Genomic DNA, 6,667 nt, shown 5'->3' with positions numbered 1-6,667 from the left:
AAAAAAAAAGGAAACGAGAAAATTTCAAACACAAAAATCATTTCATTAAAAAAATTTCATTTCAGTAGTACAAAAGCAAAGCTACAGTTAAAATGAACCCAAATAAAGACATGAGATGGGCAGGATACTACTGCACCTGAGGTGATGCTTTTGTTTTATTTTGACTTAAATTATAATATTTAGAGTTGAAACATGGAAGAAGGTAGCCATTTTCATACTTACCTAGTAGAAGTATAAGCTAGTATATTTCTCAGGGTTCATACCATTAGCCCTACAATTTCGCACCTAAAATCATATTTTAAAAAAATGACCCTAAGTGCTCATATTAAAATAAATAATTGTCTATCCTGAAATCATTGCCTTGCTCTAGGGTAATCACACCTTAATTCTTGATAAATGGACGCAGAGTGGGGGGAACAGAGGCAACATGCCATCCACAGTTAAGTCAGCCACTGGCAGGTGGCACCGGGCTTCTGGACCGAGTCAGGCTAAGATTAGCCTCTAGCGGCAATTCCTATTTGACAAGCAAATCACACTTGTAGGATATACATCATAAGAGACTGTGATTCATGGAAAGTGTCAGTGGAATGCACAACCAAGTTCAACACAAACAAGCACGTAAAGTGTTTGATTCATTTTCATTATAATTACTTACAGCTTTCAAGTTTTAAAATGGGTGACAAAAAAAATGTGGACAAGAAATAAGCCATAATAAGCACACAGATGGTTGCGTATCAGAGAAGATACTGATTTCCTGGTGGTAAAACACACCTGTGTCCTCTCCATGCCTACATAAGGCAAATGCCACCAGCAAGGAAGCGATAGGTACTTATTTGCAGACCACAATTGTTGGTTTCGTCTCTCCTGTGGGTTTCCTTGCAGAGCTGTGTATAAACACGGGAGTACTGACTTACAATACCTGCTGCCGTAACAGCATTGCCTTGTATCTGCAAAATATACATAGCAGATACAAGGACGTGGGAGTTGTGTTGTGGATATGAGCTAAGTTGGTCCCACTGTCCCGTAACTACAGGTTTCCAGCACATTAAAAAGCAACCCATCCTCACGTTACCCACAGACTCTCACTGAAGGACAGCAAGCTTTTATTTTATCCATTTACAATTCTATCTAGGCCTATTTTTCAAAGAGAAAATTGAGATGTTGAGAAGAGAGTGATCATTAGTCAATAAACCCTTTACTCTCAGAGAGCCGGCCCACCTGCAGGACTCCTGGAATACAGCCTAAATTCAACTCTATTCCCACACTGTCTGAGAAGAGCTCCAGAATAAGGGAACTCCCCCAACGCTCAAACAAGTCAGCAGTTCTACCAACACAGCGAAGAAACCAGGGGCTGGGGATTTAGCTCAGTGCTTAGAGTGCCTGCCTAGTAAGTGCAAGGCCCTGGGTTTGATTCTCAGCTCTGAAAACAAAAACCAAAAAACCACACTCCACTTATCCCTCCTACCACATACACAACACAGATCATTTCTAGACTCCTAGCAGAAAGTCTGTGCCACACATGAGGGTCCTTACCGTTCCTTTCTGCTCCTAGGATGCGAAAACAGAGATGTTTTAGCAGGCTCTAAAGAAGACTGTTACAGAGACACAGATGAAAAGATGCAGAAGGAGAGCGTGTGAGAAGGGGTACAGGGCCTCCCTGTCCTCCATGGATGAGCCGCCCGGAGGAACCTCGGCAGGTCCTGTTCTCTGGAAGCTAGCCAACCTCTTCCTTAGGGTTCTTCACAGATGAGGTTACATCAGCATTGCTGACTGGGCCCAAGAGTACGGCAGAGTCTAATGGACCTGGAGGAGAAACCCAGGGAGGCCATCTGCTAGGATTCTTGACTCTCAGCTGGGCAATTCTTCCCCCCTGGTAAGGGCAAGACCTCTTCTGGAATGGGAGTCCTATGACCTCTATTAGATAAGCTAGGGCAGAGGTTTCTTTACGGCCCGCTCCAAAACAGAAAGGTGAGAGAAAATGAGGGTGTATTTTTAGTTCTTATGGCCTGCCTTGAGGAAAGGCTACTTAATAGCCTGTTGGGAGGAAGGAGGGAAGGAGGAAAGAGGACAAGTGAAGGTCAAGGTCAGAGAAGAAATGGGGCGCACCCAGAACAAAGGGCCTCAATTTCTTACTAAAATTCAATGGCTAGGAAAATGCTGCCGAGAAACACCAAGACCCCCACGGACCAAAAGTGCCCTCCCAGCAAGCTGTGGTGCATGGAGCAATGCGGGAGGAAGGGCATCATCATTCTGGTAGCAGCTGCCTTGGGCGCTGCAAGACAAATACCACAGACCAGTCCAAGGGAGAGTGCCAGGACAGCTTCATGAACTCTCAGTTTGCCAACTGAGACACCCTCAATCCTGCCAAGCTACGGGCTCTCAGTTCAGGGCAGACTCCTACACAAGTAACTGCTTGATCATGCAGAGAAAGTGAAAGAGCGTACCTGGAGCTCTTCAGACATGACCCTGCCATCATCAGCCCTCTATGCAAGGAATAATATGGCCCATGGGTGCTCATGAATGTGATCAGGCAGAGCCCGCTCACGTTCGCGCACATTTGCACACACGTGTGCACTTATACACACAGAAACTTAACCTGAGGGTTGGGTGCTGCCACCTACTCCTGTGTACTTCTGTCAGTGTGCCCCTGGCATGAATCAGCAGAAAAGCTACAGCTTATGCTGACATAGTTTTTCTAGGATGGAGAATACAACTCAATATCGGCTGCCTCAGCTCACATTTTCTCCTACCCTGTTCTAAAACTGGCGGAAAGTTCACTTAGTGAGTGTACATGGAAGAAGGACAGAGAAAGGGGTTAGTTGTAAAACAAGATCATTCCAGACCTCAACAGCTCATGGGGAAGGGGACCATCAATATTTAGGCATTCAAAACTCAATCATTCTTTCGAGATGTTTACATTGTGAGATGCACTCAAAACTCAACCATTCTTTAGAGATGCGTACATTGAGAGATGTAGATGAGGTATATATTTCACATCCCAGAAAAAAAAATACAAATATGTTAGAAGTATCCAGTAATATACTCTCTAACAAAGAGCAAAATAAGATTGTACTATAATGTTACCTTCATCATCATAAAGCCACAACACTGATTTATAGTGAGAACTTTCTCATTTCCTGCCGGCATTTCAGCTGTGATGCAAACACTCAAAATATAAGCAAAACTCACAGTAAAGGATGTCTACTCAGAACATCTTAGGATTGCTTGCCCTTTTATTGGCAGGGGTGACTCAGAATACACATAGGAAATGCAGGAGGTGCTAGGATTCATGCAGCTACCTGAAATCACTTCCCCGAATGGACCCAATCTCGCCAACTTTCCATGTGACAGGAACGTTTATTCAGCTCCATAGTCTTGGTGGGAAATGCTAACTCCTTCCCTCGGCCACATTACTGTAGGATACACAGTATGGGCGTCTTTAATTATGCCACTCTGGAATGTGTGCCCTGCACTGTTTTCCTTTCTTCTTTCTAACCTATTCCCACGGCTCCAGAGCTGCCCAGAATTTCTCTAAATGCCATGTTTCTCTGTGGATGCAGAAAGGGAAGAAGAACAGGTTAGATGGTGTAACTGGGCGCCTTCGGGGCTGCAGAGAGGGCTCAGCAGTTAAGTGCTATGGGAGCACTTTCTGCTCCTTTTAAGATACCAGCCCACTTGGGTATGGCCTCTTATACTGTAAGAGCACTGGCTGCTCTTCCAGGGGACCCTACACCTTCTGGTCACACACATGGTACACAGACATACATGAGGGCAAACACTCATATATGTAATTTTTATAAGTGGCTCCTTCTATCACTATCCCATAATACTCTCACCTAAGGGCTTTGTTGTAGCAAACACATAAGAAGCCACCTCTTCTGTCTTTGCCATGTACAGACATGCTGCAATGACTCCACTACTCCACACTGTTTCCCTGAAAACTTCAGTGGAGCTAGTAAAGCCTCTCACCTTCAATACCTCAGAAGCTAACTAGAAGTCAAACTAATTCTTGAAGTTCCACGCAAGGCCACATAGGCACACATAAATGACTTGGCAGTGGAGACCTCTGGTTAAGCCAACTAGGTACTTATCAGAGAAACTGAAATCCTACCAATGTCAAGCCCTGAGAAAGCCATTGTAAAGCAGGCAGCATGTTTCCTTTCCCAGTGCTCCATCGAGCATGGCACCCAGCTGCTGTCAGACTGAGGTGCTGAAGAGAACTGATGGCTGGCTCATCCTTCTGAACTCACAACCACAGAGTTACAGAACACATTTGATGGCGTAGTTCAAACCCCTTGTTTCACACCTGAGGAACCGGCCAGTGAAGAAATGTATCCAAAGCCATTCGAATTCTTTGTGCTACATCTGCACTCTAAATCTTGAATTAAGTAACCATTAAGTCTTTGAAGCACCCAATCTCAGAGCGTGGAATGTAACCTAGACAACGAGTAAAGCTTTTCTTGGTAGTCCTAAATAATACAAGCCAACTAAAAACTAAGCTTCCTCAGTTTCTCATCTGCCCTCCTTCTAACGAAAGACTGGGAGCCAACAGATCCTGATCCCAATTATCAGGAGATACTGTTGACGGGGAGCAGTGTCCCCAGGTCAGAAGGTAACACTATAGTTGACTTCTTAAGTGGCCTTACACTGGAGCTGGAGAAATGGTTCAGTGAGTAGATAAAAGCTCTAGCTGTTCTTGCAGAAGACAAGGATTCAATTCTTGTCACCCATACGGCAGCTCATAACCTTCTGCAACTACAGTCCCAGGGGTTCCAATGCCCTCTTCTGGTCTCCTCAGACAACAGGCACACATGTGGTACATAGACAAGCATACAGGCAAATACTCATACACATTAAATAAATACACAAATAAATAATCATCACTCAACTAATCATTTGACATTCCAGGACTGCAGCCACATCTACCCTATGCATGGATACATAGACAAAGGAAAGAGCGTGCTCTCTCCCTTGCTAGCAGACACTCTCATCAATAAACCTAGCTTTTTAAGCTGGCCATAGTGGTGCATGCTTCTAATTCCAGCAGATCTCTGAGTTCAGACCAGCCTTGTCTACACAGTGAGTTCCAGGACTGCTAGAGCTACACAATGTGACCCCTGTGTCAAACAAACCAACAAATCTAGCTTTTTAAACTTTATAAACAGGTTTATAGTTCACAGTCTAGTTGAACTGCAATGATTAACTACAAAGACTTTTTAATGGTGCTGAGGGAGAAACTTTAAGTATGGCAGGACCTCTCAGTCCAACTGTACAGACTCAGAGACTGGAGATGCTAGAAATTCAATGGCCATGAAAAATCAGACTAATGTGCTCGCTTCGGCAGCACATCTACTAAAACTGGAATGATACAGAGAAGATTAGCATGGCCCCTGCGCAAGGATGACACGCAAATTCATGAAACGTTCCATATTTTTTTTAATTGAATGGAAAAATAAAAATTATTTTAAAAAATCAGACTAATACAGTGACCCGAGTTTACTGTCACTCAGGTGACGGTAAAATATGTTGAAATGAATGGGAATAAGAAAATAAGAGAAAACCTTTATTAAGTAGAATTAAGGAAAAGTGAGGAACTCAGAAAAACTGAGAGCCTTTTGAGCGTTGCAGGGGGGGGAGGGAGTCCAAGAGAGGAAAAGTATCTTAGTTAGGGTTTCTATTGTTGTGAAGAAACACCATTATCACAACAACTCTTCCAAAGACAAACATTTAATTTGAGCTGGCTTACAATTTTAGAGGTCCAGTCCATTATCATCATAGTAAGAGAGCTGAGAGTTCTACATCTTGATCCACAGGTAACAGGAAGTGAACTGTCTACCACACTGGGAGTAGCTTGAGCATATGTGGGACACACTTTCTCCAACAAGGCCACACTTCCTAATGGTGTCAATCCCAATGGGGGCCATTATCTTTCAAAGCAACACACACACACACAGAAGCTGTTGAATTTCCTTGTCTGAGCCGTGTCAGAAACTGGACAAAAGCTGAGACAACGAATAGGAGACTGGTTAGTTCTCTGAGCTAGCCTGAGCTAAAACAACGGCGGCCCACAGACTCTACGCATAACCCCTTATCCAATAAGGAAGATGTTGACCATGCTCTGTGCATGTGCTACCCACCAGAGAGATGACTGAAGCCTCTCTCTCCCACCTCTAACTTATACATCATTAGCAAATGACCTTGACTGTCTGCTACCCGTGAGCTCTGGCCAGCATTGCCAGAATCGACCTTGTAGCTATCCTACTGGCAGTTAGACTGTTCCTTTTTAGCTCACATTTATATGATCAGTTTACCATGGCAGAGAGTCACTATCACAGTCGTTATGAGGAGCTGCAGTCTTTCTTGCTTACCTACTTCTCTCCAGGCTGATCTCCAAGGTGAAAGCTTCTTGCAGTTTGGCCTGCTATAATTAGTTAGTTGCACAGAAGGAAAGATGTATGAAAGGGTAATTGTGCTTTACAGAGGCTCAAGAACTTGGGGTGAGGAACAAGTAAGAAAATAGCCTATTCTTGCACACAGTCTATCCTTACCTGTCATAAGGATAACACAGTCATACTGCACACACCGCACATCCTTACCTGTCATATGGATAACACAGTCACACTGGACACACCACCCATCCTTACCTGTCATATGAGTGACACAGCCA

The 6,667-nt window shown here is 44.0% G+C and overlaps 1 protein-coding gene and 1 non-coding gene across 2 annotated transcripts in view; one reads left to right on the top strand and one right to left on the bottom strand.

Annotated features, from left to right (window-relative positions):
• The window catches only part of Arl15 (ADP ribosylation factor like GTPase 15), a 362,674-nt gene that overhangs the window by 312,461 nt on the left and 43,546 nt on the right, over positions 1-6,667 (bottom strand). The window lies entirely within an intron of this gene.
• Positions 5,329-5,435, top strand: LOC113457181. Its single transcript, XR_003377806.1, has one exon. It is a non-coding gene; the product is annotated as a U6 spliceosomal RNA (small nuclear RNA).

Source organism: Microtus ochrogaster, chromosome 19, assembly GCF_000317375.1.
Source record: "Microtus ochrogaster isolate Prairie Vole_2 chromosome 19, MicOch1.0, whole genome shotgun sequence".
In the NCBI taxonomy this organism is placed as follows: Eukaryota; Metazoa; Chordata; class Mammalia; order Rodentia; family Cricetidae; genus Microtus; species Microtus ochrogaster.
The sequence above is the reverse complement of the archived record's forward strand: the minus strand, read 5'-3'. Positions and strand labels throughout refer to the sequence as shown.